This window comes from Colobus angolensis, unplaced genomic scaffold, assembly GCF_000951035.1.
Source record: "Colobus angolensis palliatus isolate OR3802 unplaced genomic scaffold, Cang.pa_1.0 Scaffold283, whole genome shotgun sequence".
NCBI classification, from domain to species: Eukaryota; Metazoa; Chordata; class Mammalia; order Primates; family Cercopithecidae; genus Colobus; species Colobus angolensis.
Genome location: NW_012116077.1, coordinates 452,584 through 478,308, shown reverse-complemented (window position 1 = coordinate 478,308; position 25,725 = coordinate 452,584). Strand labels below are relative to the sequence as shown.

At 42.8% G+C, this 25,725-nt stretch overlaps 1 protein-coding gene and 1 pseudogene across 2 annotated transcripts in view; one reads left to right on the top strand and one right to left on the bottom strand.

Moving 5' to 3' along the window:
* The first annotated feature begins 3,099 nt into the window (after nt 1-3,099).
* PLAC1 (placenta-specific 1) overlaps nt 3,100-25,725 on the top strand; it is a 92,900-nt gene continuing 70,274 nt past the window's right edge. Inside the window, exon 1 of one of the 2 annotated variants that reach the window (XM_011948727.1) lies at nt 3,100-3,265. The gene's annotated coding sequence lies outside the window, so the exon portion shown is untranslated. The remainder of the gene's footprint in view (nt 3,266-25,725) is intronic. The other variant, XM_011948728.1, reaches the window with a different exon arrangement.
* Nucleotides 10,132-10,717, bottom strand: LOC105516540 (annotated as a pseudogene).

Sequence of the window (25,725 nt, the reverse complement as noted above, 5' to 3'; positions counted from 1 at the left end):
TACATTAGTACCTTAAAGGAGAGCATATAACGTAGCGGCCTGATCTATTCTGGGAGGCTCAGGATGTGGCATTTAACCTGACACCTGAAGAATGAGTAGAAAGCCATGCCAAGGAAGAGGCAAAAAGAAGTAGAACACCCTTCCTTCCAGGTGATGGGGACGTCCTATAGGATGCTTGCCCAAAGCACAGGTATACATACAATACAAACACAGATACACAGCATATCTTTGGTATTAAAATTCAATGGGGGGAGAAATTAGAAAAAAAAAAACAAAACAAAAAACGACGTCTAAAAAGGCTCCTGGGATGAAGGGGATGATAATTTTTCAAAAACAACATTGAGAAACATTGGTTTATATAAACAACTTGGTGCTCTTGAGCTATTATCACAGCAGTGGCAGAGCTAAGAGGCTGACTCCTCCCATGAGGACTAGCTACAGACCTGCAGGCTCCAGAGGCTGATACTAAGACAGGAAGTTAGAGGACTCATGGTTTCCCACAACTCCAGAAAATATCCTCTGTTATCTTTCAAATACTGCCTCTTCCTCGTTCTCTCTCTTCCCTCCTTCTGGAACTCCAACTGGACACTTACTGGAACTTCTCATTCTGTCCTCCATGTAGTTTAGCTTTCCTTTCTTATTTTTCTTTTTCTTTTTTTCTTTTTTTGAGACGGAGTCTCACTCTTTCGCCCAGGCTGGAGTGTAGTGACGCGATCTCGGCTCACTGCAAGCTCCGCCTCCCGGGTTCACGCCATTCTCCTGCCTCAGCCTCGCAAGTAGCTGGGACTACGACAGGCGCCCGCCACCATGCCCGGCTAATTTTTTGTATTTTTAGTAGAGACGCTGTTTCACCATGGTGTCGATCTTCTGACCTCGTGATCCATCCACCTCGGCCTCCCAAAGTGCTGGGATTACAGGCGTGACCCGCCGTGCCCCGGCTCCTTTCTTATTTTTCATCTCTTTATTCCTCTGCTCTGCATTCTGGATAATTTCCTCAGCTCTATCTTCTGGTTCACTCATCCTCTCATCAACTGTGTTTAGTTTGTTGTTTAATCCCTCTGTTGAGTGTTCTTTTTTCCATTGCAATGCCTGTATTTCGGTTCTTTTTTGCATTCACCTGTATTTTTCAAACTATTCTATTCTTGCCTTCTAGTTTCTATTCCTTTTTAAAACCTCTTCCAGCCAGGCACGATGGCTCACGCCTGTAATCCCAGCACTTTGAGAGGATGAGGCGGGTGGATCACCTGAGGTCAGGAGTTCAAGACCAGCCTGGCCAACATGATTAAATCCCATCTCTACTAAAAAATACAAAAATTAGCCGGGCATGATGGCAGGCACCTGTAATCCCAGCTACTCAGGAGGCTGAAGCAGGAGAATTGCTTGAACCCGGGAGGCAAAGGTTGCAGTGAGCCGAGATCGCGCCACTGTACTCCAGTCTCAGTGACAGAGCAAGACTCTGTCTCAAAAAAAAAAAAAAAAAAAAAAGCTTTGAACATTTTCAGCATACTTATTTTAAAATCCCTTTTAGATTTCCCTATTAGCTGTGGTTCTTAAGGTATGAATTCTGCCATTGGTTGCACTAGTCTTATGGTGGTTTATTTCCTCACAGACTTAGTAAGTTCTAGCTATGCATTCATCCTGAGTCATAGATATAAACACAGATTCATGTGCTATATACCACCTGGGTTTGAATTCTGGCTCTGCCACTTAGTACCTGTGTGTTCTTAGGTAGGTTATTTAATCTCTCTGTTCTTCAGTTTCAGTATCTGGAAAACAGGGCTGTTCTACAAATGAGTTATTAGGTTGGTGGAAAATGACTGCAGTTTTTGCCATTTATTTCAATGACAAAAACCGCAATTACTTTTGCATCAACCTAAATAATATAAGCCAAGCACTTAGGACCGTGTCTGGCACATAATTAAGCACTTGGCTAGTGTTATTACTGTTATTTGGCAGGAATTGTTTTACCTTGGAGTCTTGTGTACTTTGGGTTATGTGACTGCCTACTCTCAGCTCAAAGTGGCCAGTACACTTCTGAACTGTGTTTTTCCCCCCATCCCCACTTATGGGCCAGCACTTCCCACTGCTAAGTTTCCATAGGAGCTCAGATTCCACTCCCATTCCCACCCTGCCATTCAAACCCTTTGCCCAGGATGTGTGACCACCTTTGGTTCTTCTGTGGGCTGTATAGTTGCTGCTATGGCTTTGAGCTCCCTCTTCATTTCTGGCACTAGAATATGTTTATTTTTGCTTCTGCTCTCTACGACAGATTTAAATTTTTCGAAAAACAATGTGTTTGGAGCAGGAGAGGAGCTTCCTGCAACAGCTCAGGCAACCATACTGACGAGCAATCCCTAAAAATTCTTTCTTTTTTTTTTTAATTTTAAGTTTCGGGGTACATGTGCAGGTTTGTTATGTAAGTAAACATGTGCCATGGTGGTTTGCTGCATCGATCAAACCATCACCTGCGTATTAAGCCCAGCATGCATTAGGTATTTTTCCTGATGCTCTCCACCCCCCACAGCCTCCTGAGAGGCCACAGTGTGTGTTGTTCCCCTCCCTGTGTCCATGTGTTCTCATTCTCCCTGAACATTCTTCCTGAAGAGGCTTACCTCTCATTTGGCAGTGGGCTCCTTGAGAGAACTCAGGACAAAGGCTGGATTCCTGGCGGGAATGAATATATATTATTTGTTTTTGTATTCCCTATGCCTGATATACTTGATATATGTTTACTGAATAAAGACATGAAAGACTGCCTTGGCAACAGCAAGCACTACAAGTGACCAGCTCACTGCTTGATTTCTCTAAGAATTACCACCGCCATGTTGTAACCCTCTACCCCACCCTTCTTCCTGTGAATGAGCTCTGTCAAGGTGACATGGTTTCTAACACATGACAGTAGGTATCATTCAATCACTGATGATCTCAGGGGTGAGTAGGTTTCTTTTACTCTGTAAACAAAATGCCAAACTGGGAAATGTTGCAGAGGCCACATATTATTCTGACTTTCCGAGTGTTGTTTCGAAAGCACCAGAGTAAAATGTTAAGCAGGTAGCTGATGCAATCTGGCAAAGTCAGTATCTAGCTCTATTTATATAAAGACACACACATATATCAGGCCATCAGAAGGATTTGTATAAAGAGTGACTCTCCTATGAAGGTAAAGGCCACCCCCCTTCAGTTCCAGTGACTGAGATACATTTTTCCAATCCCGGGGGCAAATACAGACACAGCAAGTTCCTTCTTCCCTTTGGAAATTTGGCAGGTAAGTCAAGTCTGTCTCTGTTGCCACATTCTCTCAAGATTTTATGACTGTGCACATGGCCTGTATGAAAGCTTCGCTTAGGTCACCTTATGTCTTGGCAGCCAGCATGGTATATGACGATTCAGGAAGACCCTGGTGTTTCCCAGATGGGGCCAGATCTGGCCATGCAATTATTGCCCTCCAGCTGGGAAATGTGACATGGGGGTGATGAAGTGGCTGCTGAGAAGGAGGCAGTTAGACTCTGAATTTGGTCTGTTCTTTATTTAAATCTAAAGATTGAACACACACACATAGATCTAAAATCAATATCATACATACACACACACACACACACACTCACACATGCACCACTCCCCAACTGCACAGGGTATTTTTTAGGGATTCATGTGGATTCCCCTTAACACATATTTCCCAGTCTAACTGCCTATTCTTTCCCCTGTTTACTTGCCATCTCATCATTCTCTCTTCCTTTACTCTCCTACTTATCTTTATCGTTGCTTTTAACTGTGTGTTCCCATTAACCCAGATGATCAGTTTCAGACTCTTTGAGAAAGAGACAGGGACCCTAAATCCATTGTGAGCTGCTTTGTCTCATTCTCTCCCATGACCACAGAGAAGCATGTCTCTGTACCTTGATTCTGAGAGGAAACAGAGTCACAGAAGCTACACCACCACTGGTAGGTAGCACAATGTTACTCTCCGGGTGGACATTCTCATTTATAAAAAGAGTACTAGAATAAATTGCATTCTAATACCAGCAGCTCTAATAACTTGTCCTTCATTCTATCAATATACTGATCACTGTTACTACAGAGGCAGCAGGGAACAAATATGGGCTCTGTATTTAAACAGACTTGGGTTCAAGTTCCAGCTTCAGCAGTTAATAGCTGAGTGACCCTGGGCAAGTTGCTTATCCTCTCTGAGCTTGTTTCTTCATCTGCTAAATTGGCACCAAGTAGAATATACAGACAGTCCCCAACTTGCAATTGTTTGGCTTACAATGTTTTCACATTATGACAGGTTTATTAGGGTATTGAATGCATTTTTGATTTATGATATTTTTGATTTGTGATGGGTTTATCAGGACATAGCCCCATCATAAGTCAAGGAGCATCCATATATTCAAGGTGCTAGATATATAATCAGTGCTCTATAAATAGGTGGAATTACTATGATTATTTGGATGATGGTCGCAACCCTTAGTCCTTCCTGTCTCACTGGAGTTAGAGACAATCAGAGTTGAAAGGAGGACTCTAAAGATGAACAAAGCATCTTCTCATGGTCAAGTGCCAGCTCTGAGCTGCTGAATGCTCAGCATAGCACTGGCTTTCTCAGAGGCTCTAGGAGAAACAATGGGTAGACCTACTCCTGCTCTCAAAGGGCCCTGGCCATCCAAATGAGCAGATAAGATGAAAATGTCCACAAATGTTAAAAAAGAAAAAAAAAAAAGGCTGGGCATGGTGGTTCATTTCTGTAATCTCAACACTTTGGGAAGCCAAGGCAGGATTGTTGAACCCAGGAGTTCAAGACCAGCCTGAGCAATGTAGGGAGACACTGTCTCTACAAAAACTAAAAATAAAATAGTCAGGCTTGGTGGTGCACACCTGTGGTCCTAGCTACTCAGGAGGCTGAGATGGGAGGATCACTTGAGCCCAGGAGATCGAAGCTGCAGTGAGCCATCATCACTCCACTACACTCCAGCCTGGGGGACAGACCCCATCTCAAAAAAGAAAAGAAAAAAAAAGATGAAAATGTAAATATGAGTGGGCAATAAGACTAGTATCTGCTAAATTATTCCCTGTAGACCACAAGTGCTGCGGACATTCAGAGAGGGGGTGCTGCTGTGAATAAGAAGTCCTCCTGGAGGAGGCAAGGCTTCAGCTGAGACTTAAAGAAAGGATGAGGCTTGGAGTGACCCCTAGAAAAGGTGGGAGCTCTGTGGGCAAATGCTGGTCAAACTTGAGAGGTAGGGACAACTGTTATTTCCAATTTACAGATAAGAAAATGGAAGGCCAGATAAGCCTAGGGACTTCTCTAAGGCTACCTAGCAAGTAATTGGCAGCGCTAGGATTTAGGTAGAGATCTGTCTCTGTCTGGTGTTGAAGGCTATGTTCAAAGCTGGCTCTGACTGAAGAAAGATGGGAAATAGGCAATAGCCATCGACGGTTTTCCAGATAGGAGTGACATAGAAAAGGCAGTGTGTTTTCTATATGCACAGTGCAGCAGGTGTTCAGGGGAAGATTCTGGCACTAGAGGGGTCAATGAGGAGGCAGTTGCAATACTTTAGGGCTGAGGTATTGAAGGCCTGATCCAGGGTAGGGGCATGGTGGGACTAGAGAAGGCATTAAGCCATTAGGCATGTCAAAGGGCAAATTCACAGACTTGGGAACTGGCTGAATATGAAGAAAGAAGGACAGCAGGATGATTAAAGAATCTGATATGGGAACCAGAAGACTGAGCAATGCTGCTACTAGGCATATTGGGATAGCATACTCATTTTAAGGTTGCTGTTTATATAAAACAGAGCCTGGTTTCTTTTATTACTATTGCTATTAAATCTTTTAATTTTTTAAAAAAAACCCCACATACCATGAGAAAACAGACAAATTCAGAATATGAGATATTCTACAAGACTAGCCTGAACTCTTCAAAAATTCAGTGTCACACACAAAAATTAGGAGCACGCACTGTTCTAGATTAAATGACACTAAAGGGACCTAAGTAGATGCAATACACAAACCTAGGTTTTGGATTCTGGATTTTACAAAGCTACGAAAGACATTTGGGGAATATTGGGGCAATTTGAATATGGATTCGAAATTAAATTATATTAGGAGATTATTGTTTATTTTCTTAGCTGTGATAATATCTTGTGGTTAGAAGGGAGAATCTTCTTATTCTTTAAAGAGTCATTCTGAAGAATTTAGTGGGAATGTGTTATGATGCCTGTGACCTTCAAATATATGTGCGTGTGTGTGTGTGTGTAAATAGATTGATAGAAACAGAACTACATGGCAACTATGTTGAAATGTTAATTGTGGAATCTTGGCGGTGATATGTATGTTCATTGTTCTACTTCTTTGATCTATTTGTAAGTTTGAATGTTTTCAAAATAAAAATTCTGGGAAAAATAATGCATGAACATTGTGAAAAAAAAAAAAAAAACAGTAAAAAAGGGTATGGGGGGAACCCTTCTACCCCAGACACCCAATACGCCTTCCCAGGAGCAACCACTGGTCACGTTTCTTGAAATTTTATCTGCATTGTACAAGCCTATGTATGTGTTTGTAAATTCTGTTAATAAATAGACAGGTTCATGCTATGCATCTTTTTGTTAGCTACAAATAGACTCTCTTATCTATTCAACTGGGAGAGTAGTTAGTTAATTAAAAATCAGTAAAAGTGGAAGTGCTTGGACCCACTAGGGAGCGGTGACCAAGTGCATCCAGAATACTGTGGGTATCAATCAGTGCATTTTACACAGGAAATGGAGAGCATCCTTTAATTGTGAGAGTTGGCCCCACAGACGTCAGCTAAGCGAGATTCCACTATAATGGCGGCAGCCTGCTTTTTTTTCTCACTTCAGGAGCCTTCCTGGAGGTGTCAAGAAGGCCTAGGTCTGCCAGCATGGCCCCTGAGCCACTGGTGTAACCTTCAGGAATGAGAGAGATGAGCTATTCGGCTTGGGGAGAGGTGAAGTCAGCAAGTGCATGAGGGGCCTGGGCCAGGACTCTTCTCATATGAACCCCACAGGCATACCCTGACTGTTCCATATAACCACATGTAGATCTGTCTCATTCTTTCAGTACAGTTTTTAGGATGAATTGCTTTTAGGATGAGTATGGTTTTAATCATATTGTGCTTCAGGTGATGGTGGAACATCTGGGTAGAAAAAACATTGCCTAGGCTTACTGAACTTGCCTGATCGTAAGAATCATTTGGGTATTTGTGTAACAAGCTTTCCAGCTAGGGCAGTGCTACCATACGCAGTTGGAGAACCAGGACTGGGGCTCCAGCAACAGGACTGCACTGAGGGATGGAAGCTCCACTAATGGTACTAGTTAAAGGCATGAGAATAGACAGAGAAGGCAAGACGCCTGAGAAATGCTGAAGTCCAAGGACAGAGCCCACTAACTCCCATACGAGCTTCTTTCCCCAACCCCTCCCCTCCAGAGATGATTGCCTCCTTTTGCAATCATTGGGGTCACATTTCCAAAGCATGTGCAGCTTTGAATATGAAAACCCTCCCTAACTGCCAGCACCTGGGCAAATTCAAATCACATACTTGGACTCCTCCTTACAAATGGGAAGGATGATTGGAAAAATGTGACTCCAGAAACCAGATCTGGACTGAACTGAAATTGCCTGAAAAATGAAAGTATTGGCACAATTAACCAAAAGGGACTGGATTCCTTTATTTATTTTATTTATTTGCAGCTAAATCCTACACAGCTTGCAGACCTTGGGAGACAGCCATCCTTTTATCATTCCTGATATGGACTTGAATTTCTAAGAAATGACTTTTTTAATGGTCTGTGGAATTGGACTCCTACTAGAAGCAGTCCTAGGACTCCCAGTCACAATGTTTTAAGAACAATCCTGAGACAAGAGCAAAAGCTCTGAGGGGACTTGAGTGCCCACAGACCCATGAAGCCATGCGCTGACCTCAAATTGGTCTCTTCAGGTGTCCTAGAAAACCCAGCTCTGCACCTAACTCACCCTCTGCATTGGGACAAGGTAGAGCAAGGCCTGATGTCATTTTAGGGACCCACAATGGCAGAGAACTGCATTGGCTTGTCACACTGCCTGAAATGTTTGCATTTCAGTGTGAAGCACTGAAGTCCCCTGTCTTCTCTAAATCAAAGTGTCTCAGAGGTAAAGACAGGATCTCTAATTTTTTTAAGACAAGCAGCTTTTCACTTAAGGTTAAAAACCAAATGGAGAAGGGTGGGTAGTGATGTGTCTGGTTTTTGTTGTAAGCCTGGAGGGTGAGCAGGTGGTTAGCAGAGGGAAGGGTGTCAAGAAGGCCCAGGCCTTCCCTGAGCCACTGGTAGAATCTTCAGTAATAAGAGAGATGAGCCATTGGGCCTGAGGAGAGGGCCTGGGGAGAGTGTATGAGGGGCCTGGGCCAGGACTCTTTTCATATGTGGCCCCACAGGCACACCCTCACTGTAATGATTGTGGAATCGGGAAGCCATCACCACAGTTTCCAATTCCTTACCACTATTATTACCATGACTGTGCTGAGTGCATGTGCTTTGAATTTTCAGTGAGCCTGCTAGCCCAGGGACACTTCCACCTGCCCCGTTATGTAGTGACACAGACTGATGGACCACAATAGCAGAGAGCAGTCGTGGGCCTCACATCTGGGGGATCAGGCCTTAAGGATCTTGCGTGACAGTTTATTCCGGGTCTCCTATGTCTCTTAAGAAATCCACAATTTTGATTTTCTGTAACCGCCCCTGCCCCCCGCCCCATGCTTTTAAAAGCACATATTATGTGCCAGATGCTAGAGTAAGCATATTGGATATATCATTTATTTAATCCTTACCACAGCACTGTGAGGTAGATGTTATTGTTAACCAATTTTACAGATGTGGAAACTGAGGCACAGAGAGATTAAGTAACTTGGCCAGCACTGCTCTGCTCCAGCAGAGCTTCTGGAAGTCAGCTGGCCAGCTAGACTCTTTCAGATTACTTTTCCTAACCCAAGCCCACTTCTGAATTGTCTCTCCCTATTGATTCAACCCCTGTGGTGAGGGGTTTATCTTCAAATGAGGTTTCCTGGGATAGCCCTGCTGTGGAGTCAACCTGACCAAGGGCCAGCTGCACCACTCACCTGGGGGCAGTTGCCTGTAGAACCAGAGAACAGAAATAACAAACTTCACTAGGGTTGGCCACAAACCACAAGATCCTCTAGAAGGACCCCAAAATGTCCGTGAAGACCAATAGTTGGATTACTGACCGTGCTGCCAGAGAAAGAAAGTGCAGCCTACCAACTACCCATCCAATTTGAGCCACATGACTTGTCAACGTGGGTGTTTTCTGAGGAAAACCTTCAGTTCACCCAGCAATTCCAGCCTAAGCTCTTTTCAGAGTCTGCCTGAACTAGCTAGATAGTTGCCTCTGGGTCACTGTAACCCAAAAAGGCTTAATTAAAATCAGGAAATAGGCTCAAGTTCCTCTGCTCAATACTATAAACTTTAGATAGGCCAAAGTAGGCTGCAAGGACACACAGGGATAAAAGGTACTTTGGATACAGCACAGTCGTCTGGGATACTCATACACACACCCACATGATACCCTCCTCCCCCCATAGAAATTAAGAAATGAGAAAAGGAAAGTATTTGGCTCTAGGTGAGCTTCCTTTGTAAAGGCTGGAGACAACAGCATTTGTCTACTGAACACATTTTGTCTGGGTATGGGGGAAGCAATCTCTCTAGCCTGAGGGTCTCAGGCAGGACTTGGCCTGGTGGGTGCTTAGGGCCAAGTAGGGGATGACTGGCAGGCCGAGGGCATGAGGAGGATAGAGGAAGAAAGGGGGCAGAAGGTGAGAGGGGTGAGAGACTAGAAAGTGAAGGGAACAGGCACAGAAGGGAGAGAAGAGAGACACCAGAGATGTTTGGAGTAGGGGCAGCTGGGAGAACCCATGGCGCTGACAGTCAGCTCCGCATCATGATAAAGCCATTTCCTGTTTATCAGACATCATTAGGGCATTAGAGTTCTCATACCAAAGATTTATCTAAGAGTAGACATTTGGCCCCTTTGGGTATCAATCCTTTTGGAACTCAGTTTTGTTTTTTGTTGTTTTTATTTGTTTATTTGTTTGTTTTTACTGTGAATATACCTTATTCAGTCATTTTTGTTTACAAGTGAAACTCTGGGAATTCAAAATTAACATCATTACCTATGAGCTTCTTACAGACACCAGAAAAAGTTTCAACCTTGTGTGCCACATTGTTCTGCTGTGCTTTGTCCAAATGAACCTTTGTGAGGCAGCTGCCATCCAGTTTCAAGTGGATTCTCTTGCCCACAATTTAACTTGGAAAGACCAAGTCCTCAAGATCGCATGGTACACAGCTATCAGAGTATGGCTCCTGTGATGCTTTTGCTTATTTTTTGTATGGCTTTTTCAAGTTGGCTTAGGCAGAATTTTCCTCTGAGCAATAAAGACAACATGCTTCTCACTGAACTCTTTCTCCAATTCGCGTACTAGCCAGACTTGGATTTTCTGGGAAGATTTCAGTTGAGAAACAGGAACAAAGATTATGATAGCTTTCTGACTACCACCATAACTTCAGTCTCCTTGGCTGCTATGATATTCAGCTCCCTGAGCTGAGTCTTGAGGTCCACATTCATCTTTGGCTCCAGAAGAGCCTGGGAGATGCCAAACTTGAACTTGTCTGGCTTCTTGCCGTTGGGTTTCTTGATCCTGGTGTTCAAACTGAACATGGCCTTCTCCTTGCTGAGTACTGGCTTAGGAAGAAGCCCAAGTCTCACAGTTTGGGATAGACAGCTTTTTGAAATGTATTCAGACTCCACTTCTTTCTGAAACTAAACGTCCTGAGTCCTTTTTCTGGAAAGAGTGGTAAAAGAGGCAAGGAGTTTGCTTGTGAAAATTGGTTTAATTCTTTAAATAGATATTTGTTTATTCAGGGCCTCCTATGCACTAAGCACTGTGTTAGGTGCTGTGGACATGACAGACCTGGAGCCTTCTTATGGAGCTTGTTCTGCCTATAATTTGGCCCATTTTGAGGGGGTCAGAGAATGAACACTTCCACTTCCTAAACTGTGCTGGGCTGTGATGCAGTAAGGTCTTTGAGGGTCTCGGGAATAAGTTGCGTTGTTTGCCCTTATAATAAAAGGCTCCAGATTGTGGTGCCGAGACTTCCCAGTGTCAGCTGTCGCTCTGTGCTGCTGTCACCGTGTTGTTTCTTTAGGAGCAGAAAGATGTGATCTCTTTCCTAACCCTATAACAAAAGACAGTTAACAAGAGAAAAGCATTTAACAAACTTATTTAATCAAATTTTACATGACATGGGAGCTTTCAGAAATGACGACCCAAAGACCCAGGGAAAGTTGTGTATTTTTATGCTTAGGTTCTATAAAGAATGTATAGAGGCCGGGCGCGGTGGCTCAAGCCTGTAATCCCAGCACTTTGGGAGGCCGAGACGGGCGATCGAGACCATCCTGGTTAACACGGTGAAACCCTGTCTCTACTAAAAAATACAAAAAACTAGCCGGGCGAGGTGGTGGGCGCCTGTAGTCCCAGCTACTCGGGAGGCTGAGGCAGGAGAATACTTTGAACCTGGGAAGCAGATGTTGCAGTGAGCTGAGATCCCCCAACTGCCCTCCAGCCTGGGCAAAAGAGAAAGACTTTTTTTCAAAAAAAAAAAAAAAGAATGTATAGAAATGTGATTGGACAAAGGGTACGATCTAATGGTAATAGACTGAAGGCAGAGGGTACCCAGTAAGTCTTGTCTGTTTAGATTCTTCTTGGCTTTTCTGTGTAGCATTCCTTCCTCCAGGGTATAGGGCAGGAACTCTCTGGCATGAGGGTCTGCAAGGGAGAAGTGACCTTTCTAGATTGTATGGGTTGCCTTGGGGGAGAGAGGTTCCAGTTTCTATGATTCACCCGGGGCGGGAGACAGGAGGGTAGGAGAAGGTCAGAGAGATACTTTGCTTCTGAGGTGGCAACTGAGAACTTCCAGTCTCCTTTAGTTCAAAGTACTCAGCATGCCAAAGCACCATCATTTGGAGTATCATTTTCTGAGGGCCAGCACTTCTTATCTGCCATGTTATTTAACACATGTTTGCCTAGGCTAGGGCCTTACAGTGGCTTTTCTCTCCCACAGAGTATAAAGTAGATGTGTTTTGTGATAATGGTTGGCCAGTTGGATGTATTTCCTCTTCCTCCTTAGTGCTAAGCTGCATTCCACATGGTTGAGGTTGCTGGAAGTACAGCTTCCAAAGAAGTGAGGACTTACAGTATAGTATAGTCAGTGGCATGCTGGCAGATGTCCAACAATTGCCTCCCTCAGTTGAGCAGGGAGGGGAATGCTGGTTTATAGTGTTTGCTGATTTCCATGGTGTAAATGCTCCTACCATGGCCAATTTCAAGCTCCTGACATGACATCACCGAACAAGGAGTCGGGAATACATGTGCAACAGCATGGCATCACAGAGTATTTCCGCCGCACAGATACAATAGATGTAAATAACCTCAAAAGCATCGGTAACATAAGTGTAGTAAAATAATTAGGAAGTGATGAATTTTGAGTATTCATTAGCTTTGTCTGTGTTTTTTTTTTTTTTTTTATTTTGAGACATAGTCTCCCACTGTCTCCTGGACTGGAGTGCAGTGGCGCTATCTCGGCTCACTGCAACCTCTGCTTCCCAGGTTCAAGTGATTCTCCTGCCTCCGTCTCCCGAGTAGCTGGGATTACAGGCGCCGGCCACCACACCCGGCTAATGTTTTTTATTTTTAGTAGAGATGGGGCTTCACTATGTTGGCCAGGCTGGTCTCAAACTCCTGACCTCGTGATCCACCTGCCTTGGCCTTCCAAAGTGCTGGGATTACAGGTGTGAGCCACTACGCCCGGCCAGCTTTGTCTTTAGTATAACCTAAGTGTAAGTTTAGATCATTTCACTTTTAACAATGGCTATATTTAACAAACTGGCCCACAAAATTCATGTTGAACCATCGATTCTCACTATCTGGATGAGTGTGGTGCTGCCTCACTTTTCTCTTAGTTTAAGCAGTAGAGAGTCTGAGTAAACTGGGTCCAGAGGCTCTTGCCCCCACTTTAACCAGAGCAGCCCTGCTTGTATTCATTTCATACATAATGGGGTTCTGTGTTTGAGCAGAGGGTTCCAATGTTTTTTATTTTTTAATCTTTTTTTTCTGTCACCCAGGCTGGAGTGCCATGGCACAATCTTGGCTCACTGCAACCTCTGCCTCCTTGGTTCAAGAGATTCTCATGCCTCAGCCTCCCAAGTAGCTGGGACTACAGACATCTGCCACCATGCTGGGCTGACTTTTGTATTTTTAGTAGAGACGGGGTTTCGCCGTGTTGGCCAGGCTGGTCTTGAACTCCTGACCTCAAGTGATCCACCCGCGTTGGCCTCCCCAAGTGCTGAGATTACAGGCATGAGCACCCAGCCTCCATGTTTTTTAAATGTGTGTTTTTTTTTTTTTTTTTGAAAAGCATTGGTATAGATGGTCTATGAGGTTCCTTCCATTTATGGTGTCTTAAGTTAGCCATGTCTTGCTAACCTTCCATTTTCCCTTTCGTTCCCTTGTCCCCTCGTGTCACTCAGGTATCCTATTCCTGCTATTCCCAGAGATCCTTCTGTCCCATCCCAGGCTCTCCATCTTCACTGAAGAGATAGCTGTTATCAGCTGATATGGTTTTAGGTGATATTCCTCCCAGGCATATTTTGCTTTTCAACACATGACTCCAGAAGACACATAAGGTCTTTCAAATACAAAGGAATGAATTTCTAAAAGCTGGAATTCCAGGCAGGGTGCTGGGGGTGAGGGGTGGGGTGCTGTCTGTACTCAGTGCCCTTAAAATCATAACACTGAACAGTCAGACCCGATTCTACTTTGCAGTATCCTTCAAAAATCTCTTGATTTTGATGGGTTGCTAAGTTACCCCCAAAGAACGGCCCAAGAGTGTATCTCTATTTTTCTTTACACAACACAGTTTTCTTGCAGTGAAAACTAAAACCTTATCCTAGCAGATGTTTGGTTCGTCTTCCCCTGAATGCAGTTTTCATCCATGAAAATGATAGAGAGGCTGCAAAGGTTATGGATATGACACAATCCTTTCTGAAGGCAAATTCACCCTCTTTAGCATGCCAGAAAAATTATTTTTCCAGGAAAACTAAACACTAAGCACATGCTTGGATGTTCCTTTCAAGCAAGAGAGGAGCCCTTTCTATCCCATTAAGGTCAGGCAATTGCCCAAGTGATTTGCTTCACTGCCTATCATAACGGGGAGTGTGGGATGGAACCAGCAGGGGTTTACTCTCATCTCTCTCCATGCAGCAGGCTAGCCAAGCAAAGTTCATAGGCACAGGCACCCTCCGAAGCCTGGAGTCAGAGAGGCTGAGGCGGGGGGCCACTCGGGACCCCTCCAATACACACACACAAACACACACACACACGCACACACACACACACACGGATACATGCATGCACACACATAGAAGCCCACAACATTCCCTCAGTTCAACACGGCAGCTCATGAGAGTCAGTATGATGGAAGCAAAAGTAGAGCAGAGCAGTGGAATAAGATGCATGGAACCTGGTTGCCCAGGAGACCACGGGATGGGGCACAATAATGAGCTTCTTGGCCAGCTGCCCAGTCTGCTGGGTGCATATTGTTCAAATGTAGATAGGACAGCCAGTGGCCCAGGAGCTGTGGGGGACAAGAGGGCTGCTATTTCCTGCCTACATGGCTACCTTTGGAGGCTTAGGGGAACCTTCCCTAGCTTTGCTTCTCAGGTTCTGTCCCCACTTCCTACACCAGCAGCAACCTCCCTTTGGCCCCATTTTGCTGAGGACATGGCTCACTATCTGAAGGCTTCAACTGTAAGGAGGTATGTATGCATGCCCAACACACAAAACAGACCCAAAGCCAAACTCTGTCCAGTTGAGGCCAACTTAGGCAATAAATCTTGCTCAATTCCCTGGTCAGAATACCTCTGGCTACCTCTGCAAGCCCGGTCTAGTCTTGATCCAGGGCCCTTTGGCCAAGGTCCCTGCACAGTCGGCACTCTTTCCTCTTCTCTGTCCAAGCTGAGCTCACTCTCCCCTGGCTTTCCCCAACGTCCTTCACTTTCAGAATTGGAATCTTTTGAACCAAAACTTTCTTTCTTACAAAAATATCTTCTCTCTCACCTCTAGCCTTCCATTCTAGACTTCTGGGTTCTCTTGTGTCTTCTAACACTTGGATTCTGAGGGAATTTGGTCTCTCCAGGGGAAGCAGAGAGGCACTCCTTATTTATCCAATAACATTCAATGGCTAATTGTCATTTATAGACCATCATGGAAGTCATCAATCTCAGAGTGTGCTTTCCCTGTATCACTTGCTCCTGACATTGGAGAGAGATTCGAAATCTAAATGTAAGCCACCAGCAAAATACTGTCTCTTCAACGCACCAAAAGGAGGGAAAGTTAGCTTATCTTGTAGAATCTTTCAAAGTACTGTGGACTGGTTGAGTAAGAGTAATTAGAAAAAGGAAAAGGGAAGTCAAGGACAAATTCCCACGTAGTTGAAGAAGTCTCACAATAAAGTAAAATTTCCCAAGAATTGCCGGAAAGCAAGTCTTACAACCACTGGGAAATGATGAGTCCAAGAATTTCAGAAGAGCCTCCACCCTTCACCTGGCCTTGAAATCACCAAAGAGCTCCTACTGCTCCACTCCAGGCTCAAGAAGCAAGCTGCTTTTCATTGCTACTTTTCAAAGTGTGCTCATATCCATTATCTCATTTGATTCTCACCATGACCCTGTGAGGTAGGTAGGACAGATATTAGTTTTCCCCGGCTCACTTCTGGAAGATTCCCAGGAGTCAGATTTTGCACAATTGTAAGTTGACAGGTTTGGCTCTATTTGCACATGCTAACAAAATCTGGCCTGATCCAACCATTATGTAAAGGGAAGATTTGTCATGCAACATTGACCTAAGCTATGCAGAGAGAAGCCTGATTATCGGGGAAGGGGACTAGGGGAAATTTAATAATTTCTTGGGAAATGAAATAATTCTACTCCTCCTTTCTCTTTCTGGGCCTAAAAACCCAGGCTTGAATGGGAAGGGCTTGCATTATCCTCAAGCTACTCAAAAGATTTCTTGAAGACTGGATACCAAGGCCAAATTCCTATATATTTAGCTATATTTGATCAACCTTACCAGTTAACCAACTAGGCATCGTGGGTCCAGCTCTTGTAGGGAGGAAGAGACAGAGAAGTAGGAGATCAGGGTCAATGGATCCTGACCTCCAAAAGCTTACAGTTTTGCTGGGAGCTAAACTTGTACATTACTACACAACAATGCGTAGCAGCCAAACAAAAGGAAGAGAAGGTCAGAGAGGGTTGAGACACCCAGGGGAGGCATCCCAGAAAGTCAGAACAGGGGGGTGGTTAGGAGTATGACCTCTAAGGTTGGGCAGTAAACATGGCTTTGAATTCCAGATCCACCATTATCAGCAATGCGAACCTTGAGCAAATCACTATATGTGATCCATAAAATAGGGTGAAAATGAATACGTACTTTAAAAGTTGCTGAGAAGATTAAATGAGCACAGTATGGTATCCATTATCTCACTTGAGTAAGTAAAATTTGGTGCTATTTAAGCTAACCATTAAAAATGGGGAAGATCTGGAGACACTCAGGGGGAGAGACAGGACAATACAAGGCACTGAATTAAACAAAGGTACTGAATTAAAAAGGAAAGGAGGTGGATGAGGATATTGAGAATACTGGTCTTGCTAAATCAGAGGGTACATACATATAAAGTGAGTAGGAGAAAATAAACTGTGCAGATTGGGTGCAGCAAGATGGTAAAAGGCTACCAAGTGGAGGAGTTTAGACTGGATATGATAGGAAGGGAGAAGCCACCAGAGAATTTTAAGCAAGAGAGTGACTTGACAATAGTAGTCTTCGAATAGGATTGGCCTATGGAGCACTTGGTGACTTGGAGAGGGACTGGAGGATATCCATTATTTCAGGCATGAGTTGATATGCACCTGGACTAGAGATATGAGAGTGAGAATAGAAAACATTTGAAAAATATTTTGTAGGAAAAACTAACCAGATAGAGTAGGTAATTGGATATGGGAGATGAACAAGAAGGAAGAGTCCAAGAGTCTTCCAAAGTTTTTAGTCTAGGTGACTTCAAAAGTGGTGGTGCCATTGTTTTTGCTTCTAAGTTGGAGCTGAACAATGAAAACACATGGACACAGGTAGGCGAACAACGTACACTGGGGCCTGTCTGGGGGGCAGGGGGAGAAGAGCATCAGGATAAATAGCTAATGCATGCAGGGCTTAATACCTAGGTGATAGATTAATAGGTGCAGCAAACCACCATGGCACACGTTTACCTATGTAACAAACCTGCACATCCTGCGCTTGTATCCCAGAACTTAAAATTAAATTAAATTTTAAAAAAGGAAGTGGTGGTGCTGTTGACAGCAAAATGGGAGTCAAGAAGAGCAGTAGACATGGAGGGAAGATGATGGACTCAATGTTCAATTTATAGAAATGTCTAGAAAAAAAGTTGATACTGGAATACCCTAGAGAGTAGAATTTCCTTCTTTTACTTCCTTTCTGACAGACATAGACCTCATTTTTTGTTAGATGATTATATTATCTGCAAATATTGACGATTTTGTTTCTTCCTTTCTGATGCTATTAATTCTATTTTTTATTCTATGGCATTGGCTTGGAGCTCTAGTAAAATGTTGAATAGCAGAGTAGAAGTAGAGATAAACATTCCTGTCTTGTTCTTGACTTTAAGGGTGAAAACATCTAATATTTCAAAATTTGTTAACAAACACTTGTGTATTCTTCTATGTGTGAAACATTATTATGAACACTTTACAAATATTAGGCTATTTAATCCTTCTACAATGTTATGAAATAGATACTATTTTTGTTGTTATTGTTATTCCTCTTTTACAGATAAGAAAAGTGAGGCATAGAAAAGCTAAGTAACTTGCCCAAGGTCACACAACCAACAAGTGTTCAAAGCTCCACTGCTTAGCTTTGGAGACTGTGTTCTTAACTACTCTGCTATACTTGCTGCCTCTTTAAGTATGAAGTTTTCTGTACCTTTCTGGAAAGTACTTTTTATCAAGTTAAAGTTTCCTTATATTTCTAATTTTCTTAGAGCTTTCTAAGAGCAAATGAGTACTCAACTCAGTTATATCAAACATCTTTGCTGCATCTATTGAAATGATCATATTATCTTTTCCTTTATTATGTAAATGTAATGAATTACATTGGTATATTTTCTAATGGTGAACCAGCCTTGAATTTCTGGGATAAACCCTATTTGGTAATGGTATAGTCTTCTTTTTCCAAAGTGCGAGATTTGATTTGGTAATAATTTATTTAGGGATTTTATATAGAGTTAGTTTTCTGTCCTCATACAATTTGGTATTGGTGTTATGATCTTTGGAAAATAAGTTGGAAGCTTCTCATCTTTTTTAATGCTCTGAAATTGTTTGTTTGGTAAAGGGATTATCTGTTCCTTAAAGCTGTTGTACACTTTACCTTTAAAGCCTACTTGTGTGTGTTAAGGGGGCTGAGGTGTACACATCTTTGATTCTATTTCCATTTCTTCTCTAGTTTTGTTGATATAGCCAGATTTTCATCTTGCTCTCAAGCCAATTCTGGTAAAGTCTCCCAGAAAATTGTCTATTTCATCTACATTCCAAATTTATTGGTATAAATATTAATACAAAATGCCAATTATTCATAATTTTATACCCATACCAGGACTTACACAATTACTAAGAATAATATTCTCTTATATTTTTCAGTATATTCTTTTTTATTTTTATTTTTTGTTTAGTCCCACCCTTCATATCTGATTTTTAATATATTCTAAATGCAGTTCTGTCCTCTCTCTCTCCTTTTCTTCTTCTTCTCCCTCTCCCTATCTTTCTCCCTCTCCGTTTCTCTGCCTCTTTTTACTCTTGAGTGGTGGTTGTTTTTTTATTTGTTTTTTGTTTTGTTTTGTTTGTTTTACTTTAGCAAACTTGCTAATCTTTGCCTATTTTCATGATCTTTCCAAAGAGCTGGCTTTTGCTTGTATTGATCAACATTTCATTTTTGATGTTTGTGAATTTTGTAAATTTTTGCTTTAATCTTTCTTAGCATACCTTACTCCTGCAAAGCTCATCTGTCTGGAATATCCTTTCTCCCTTCCCTTTAACTTGGCTGACTCCTACTCATTCTTCAGTTTATGCATCATGTCTTTCAGGAAGCCTTCCCTGACACTTCAGAGTGATTTAAATGCTCATCCTCTGTCCTCCCCCAACAACTTCCAGACCTCATCATTCCATGTTATAATTAGCTGTCTGCTTTATCTCTCTTCCCTATTAGACTGCAAATTCCTTGAGGGCAGGGACCGTGTCTGGTTCATAATTGTACTCCCAAGCACTAACATAGTATTAATACTTGCCATCCCCAATAGGAGTTCAAATGGAAATTTTATTGGAGGTAGCAACCCACCCATAAGCTGGTAGGTAGATCTCACAAAGGAGCTCCTAGTACAGTCTGTTGCCTGAAGTTTTGGGTCTTTTTTTAAAAAAGGAAAAAATATCCTTGGTAGCTTTAGTTTCTTGATTTTTAACATAATCAAATCCCTTCAAATGTGTCATTCCATGGTCTGTCTACCCTTTGGGGACGTGTCCTGCGCATTCTACCTGTGCACTCCAGCATGGATCTAGAGGGTTCAACTCCAAAGGGGACAAGGCCAAGAGCTGGCCCTAAAGGAGCTGAGACTGACCAGAGTTAGAGTCTGCAGGCTGCCCCAGGGCTTTTGTATTTCAAAGCAGCTTCCTGCATGAGAGCCTTTTCCTTCTCTGCAGTGAAGGTTGGGGTACCTCACCCCCACTTCCACTCCCCTTGTTTCCAGTCTCATCTGAAACACCTTTCCCTCTATATTCATCTTTCCTCTCAATTCCCTCTCCTTATTTGCCATTGGCCCTGTAGTTTTTTATTACTTGTGTCCAGGAGGTGTTTCGAGAATGTGAACTGAAGTAGTAGTTTATGAAATTGGCAACACCTATGCTCTGCTGCCCTCAGTTTTCTTCTGGAAACTTCTGTGGTTAGCACTCAGGTCCAAGGAAAGCAGAACACAGAACGAACTGAAAGAGAGGCATACCCAAATCATGGAACACCATCAGCATCAGGGCTGGCTCCTGCCCACGTCTCAGCTCCCACCTCCACCCTAAGCTACAGGCTGATAGAAGACTATTTCTAGAGACAAACATCAAGCTGGTGACTGAGGGTTTTCCTGCTCACTGTGAATTTACTTCCTGGGAAAGATGGTCTCACTTCCTCACATCATCTGGGTTCCTCTTTGAGGAAGGCATCATGAAACTGAAAATATAAAAACACTTCTGAAACAAAACTCATTCTGAAATTGTAGGGAGGTCAGAGAATACAGGACCCAAAGGATACCCACTCTGCGCTACTTGCCTAAGACAGAACTAAGGAAAGAGAGATGGCTACAGGGAACCATGCAGGCCTCAGGGGTGCTAGGGAAAGGTGATGGACTGATGCTGCCAGGCAGCCTATCTCAGTCTTTTCTTTCTTCCTTTTCTTCTTCTTCTTCTTTTTTTTTTTTTTTTGTAGAGATGGGATCTCACTATGTTGCCCAGGCTGGAGTACAGTGGTATGATCATAGCTCACTGGAGCCTCAAACTCCTGAGTTCAGTGATCTTCCTGCCTCAACCTCCTGAGTATCTGGGATTACAGGCAGGTGCCACCATGCCCAGCTAATTAGGTTTTTATTTTTTTATTTTGGAGAGGTGTGGTCTCACTATGTCACCCAGGCTAGGCAAACTCGTGGCCTCAATCAATCCTCTTGCCTCAGTTTCCAGAATAGCTAGGACTACAGGCACATGCAACCATGGCCAGCTAATTTTGTATTTCTTTGTAGAGACAGGGTCTCACTATGTTGCCCAGGCTGGTCTCAAACTCCTGGGCTCAAGTGATCCTCCCACCTCAGCCTCTCAAACCTTTGGAATTACAAGTGTGAGCCACTGCACCTGGCCCCCTACCTCAGACCTTTCTAAGGTTGCTTTGCTGACAGCAAATGTGCTCCAGGTACTGTGCTGGGCTCTAGGGATATAGCAAAGAACAGGACACAGTTACTGCCTTGAGGAGCTTATAGTCTGGTGTCTGTGTGGGACACAGTGTCCACATTTGGAACTCTCCTGGCTACTATGCTATCTGGCACCTTGACTTGAGTATGTACCATCTCTTCAGCATTTTCAGTGGCCCCAGAGACAGAAACTGCATCTCATTTATCTCTGTACCCCCAACATCTAGCACACTGCTTAAAATATGATAGGTACCCAACAAACATTTGTTAGATGAATAAAGGAAGGAAAGAAAGAAGAAGGGAAGGACAGAAGGAAAGAAAGGAGAAGGGAAGGATGGAAGGAAAGAGGGCTAGATGAGGTGTTCCAGAAATGTTTCATATTGACTGGAGATGATGTTGAGTAACTTTCATAGGAGCCAATCTCAGGGAAATGCTTGAGTCCCTGATGATCATTGATTGGACCCCCCAGAAACAACCCTTGTCAAGATGTCTCTGAAGCAGCTGAAATCCTGAAGCAGTTCCCAAAGTCATGGGACAAAAACTCAGGTATACCTAGGTCAGCTTCACAGATGCTAGTGACTTTGAATCGGTCACTTTTATTGTAGTGTTTATTCATCCTTGAAGGTATTAAAATAATAGGGTAGAAAAATAGTTTGATGGTTCCTCAAAAAGTTAAACATGGAATTACCATATGACCCCACAATTCTACTTCTAGGTATATACTCCCCAAAAGTCGAAAACAGGGACTCAAACGAGTACAAGTACACATGTGTTCACAACAGCACTACTCACAATAGCCAAAAGGTGAAAACAACCCAAACATCCATCACATGATGAATAAACAAAAAATATGGTATATCTATACAGTGGAATATTATTCGGCTCTAAAAAGGAATGAACTTACTGATATGGGTTACAATGTGGATGAACCTTGAAAACATTATACTAAAGGACAGAAGTCAGACACTGCGGCCTCATATTGTATGATTTTATTTACATGAAATATCCAGGATACGTAAATGTGTAGGGATGGGGCACTGATGATTTCCAGGGTCTGGGAGAAATGAGAAGAATCTACTTAGTGGGTAGGGGGTTTTACTTTGGAATGATGGAAATGTTTTGGAACTAGATAGAAATGATGGTTATACAACATGTGAATATACTAAATGCCACTGAAGTATCCAGTTTAAAATGGTTAATTTTATGTGAATTTCACCTGAGTCAATTATTTTACCTTGGAAAAAGTCAGAGTAGAACAGCCTCAATTCTGTGGGCAAACTGGGTAGTTGTGGGAAGTGGTAGACTAGCTAGGTGTAGAGTGGGAACTATTTCCTTCCCTACCCACCACCCCACCATGCCCCAATGCTTGTTCCTTTCTTCAGCTAAGTCAAGTGTTTATTCCTATCTCCATTCCTGTTCATATCCAAGAATCATCTGGAATTAGTCTTAAGAATATTCTACTTCTCTAAGGACTGTTCATCAGAAAAAGCCAGTTGTAATTTATTGGCAGCCCTTCTAAGAAACCCCAAATATAAAAGATTTTAGGAATATGGAAGCCAGCATGTAGACATATGTCAGCTTAAGAAGATGGCCTTTTGAGAAGAGTCGTCAGAAATTGTTGATGTAGCCAAGGTGATGGGTGCATACAAAATGCTGGGTACCTGGGGGATGTTAGGAAATGCTTGTTGATTGACTAATTCCTTGACTGAGTAAATAAAGACATTTGCATTATCCTAAGTGAACTAACACAGGCACAGGAAACCAAATACTGCATGTTCTCACTGATAAGTAGGAGCTAAACTTTGAGTACACATGGACACAAAGAAGGGAACAGCAGACACTGGGGCCTAACTGAGGTTGGAGGGCGGGAGGAGGGTGAGGATCAAAAAACTACATATTGGTTACTATGTTTATTACCTGGGTGGTGAAATAATCTGTACACCAAACTCCCGTGACACGAAGTTTACTTATATAACAAACCTACACATGTACTCCTGAACCTAAAATAAAAGTTGCGTTTTTTTTTTTTTTTTTTTAAAAAAAAACCAGCAATGGCAATAGCCAGGAAGGCACACCCAGCAGAGGGAATGGCAAGTGTAAGAGCAGGACCAAAAGAAATATACTCCTGGAATTATGCTGCATATGTTGACACAGCAGAGAGCTTCAGGAGAAATAGAGGATGGGAATCTTTCTTTACATAACTCTGCTACTGAGATCCTTTGCAAAAGTAGTGATGAAATGAAAAATACAAATACCAAGACAACAAAATCTGAAAAAAAATAGAATTTAGTGCTGAAATATAATTAACTGATTTTCTATTTGAATCATCATATGACATTGATAGAATACTTGCATCATGGAACTATTTATAAGATTTTTCTGCTAATAGTCAACACCTGAACAACTATCAGCTCACTTTTTGCACATTCACAAAAAAATTATCTTAGAAAACTTATTAAGGAGAACAACTCTTTAGTCTAAATGGCAAGTCTTATTTTATAAAATAATATCTCAACACAGCTGCATGTGAAAAATGGTCATTTTTGAGCAGGCTTTGTAAAAGTAACAATGAATTTTGAAGTAGAAGCTGATGCTTTGTGTCTTCTGCTATTTGTGTGGTCAATGACACTGCTACTGCTCCCAGAGTAAACGATACATGCCAATGAATATTTTGTGCAAGTTAAATGTTCATCATCCTCTTTCTGAGAAATAAAAATGCATTACTTTAAAAACAACCAAAAAAGGACATTTAAACAAAGGATTCCACTCCAGTAGAATCTCATTTATGGGCTTCAGACCACATTTTGTGTAAGAGCTTTCAGTCATCCATTTTTTCTTTTATTCCAGAAAAATTTATTGAGCACCTGCTGTGTTCCAGGAAATACAGTAATAGGGATGCACCATCATAGGCATGGATAAAGGAAATTCACATACAATCTCCCCAATTTTTTTTTCTTTTGAGATGGAGTGTCACTCTGTTGCCCAGGCTGGAGTACAGTGGTGTGATCTCAGCTCACTGCAACCTCTGCCTCCCGGGTTCAAGTGATTCTCCTGCCTCAGCCCCCTGAGTAGCTGGGATTACAGGCATGTGTCACCATGCTCAGCTAATTTTTGTATTTTTAGTAGAGATGAGGTTTCACCATGTTAGCCAAGCTGGTCTTGAACTCATGACCTCAAGGGATCCACCTGCCTTGGCTTCCCAAAGTGCTGGGATTACAGGTATGAGCCACTGCGCCCGGCCTACAATCCCCCAAATTCTTTGTAAACGTAATTTCAACCCTTTACTATCTCTAAACTTTGAGCTTGAGTAAGCTGATGGGCAAGAACAGGGCAAGTTATGGTGTTGATGGTGGTGTGTCCACAAACTGGAATATGTGATCCAATAACTATGGTTAAGGGACAACAGAGAAGAATACTTGGAAATAGGGCTATTGAAGGAAATGGCCCTTTGACAAGGGAGGTGGAACAGTTGGGGAAAAGCCTGATCAATGTCTTCTTTCTTCTGTCCTGTCCCTTCCCCATGCCTGGACCACCTGGAAACTATGGATTAAAGCAGTATTTTCTTGCACCGCTATGGCTACACACACCCCTGGGTGCAGCAGCTGCTTTCCCCCATCTCCAGCATAGCTCATGAGGGACTCCATGTGAGCACTGGGTTGCCTGAAATTGAGGGAAAGCAATCTGGTCAGAGCTAAGTAGGGCCTGCTTCTCGTTGCCTATGCTACAGTTAATCCATTGCCATCTGTCTTTATTTTGCTGACTCACTGCTTTCATTTGGGTTGGCAGTTCTTGCTGTTGGCTGCAGTCTTTAACTGTTTACAGAGGACTGAGATGGATGGAGAATTAGGGGCTTTGCATTCGTTCCCTGAATGAAATCCTACCCAGGTACTGTGGGCCTCTTGTCAAGGGGCTGAGGCCAAGGCCCCTGGATTTTGATGGATGGTGGAGATTAAGTGTAGGGTAACACATCATTTAGTCTGATTGCAAGGCCAGATTTCTCCCAAGTGTTGCCAAATGAGCTGGGAGGTCATGCGAATTGTCTGCCCGAGCACAAGGGAGCGCGATATCTTTTAATTAGAGTAAGGATGAAGGATATTTGGGACCTTGGTCTGTCAGAGAACTTGGAACACCCAAATGCTATACTTCATTCAAGTTTCTCTTTAAGTTTCACCTTATCCATGAAAGCTTTTCTGCATAAACTTCCATCCCCACACTGCACCCCATCCCTCCTCCAAAATGCACTTCCCTGCACTTTGAATCTCATCAGCATTTGGTTTCAACTATGTACAATCCTGGCTTCCACAGCCATTTTGAAGCTGTCCTTCAGCAGATTTGAGACCCATTCTTTATCCTGTGAGATAGAACCTCATCAAGATGTGAAACTCTGTAGCCTTTATAGCTCATTTTGTTATATGGCAATTGGATCCTGGGAAAAGGTGACTTGGAGGAAGCCATCATTGGCCTTTGAGACCTATATGAATTCAGTAGAAACACTTTCAGGATGCTTTGTCAAATGACTTGTGTTAAGATGCCAAGGGTTTGTTGTGGGCCCATGTAAGTTTTAACCCTTTTCAAGGCTACTTTCTGTAAGCATTGTATCATTTCTGGGGTAGA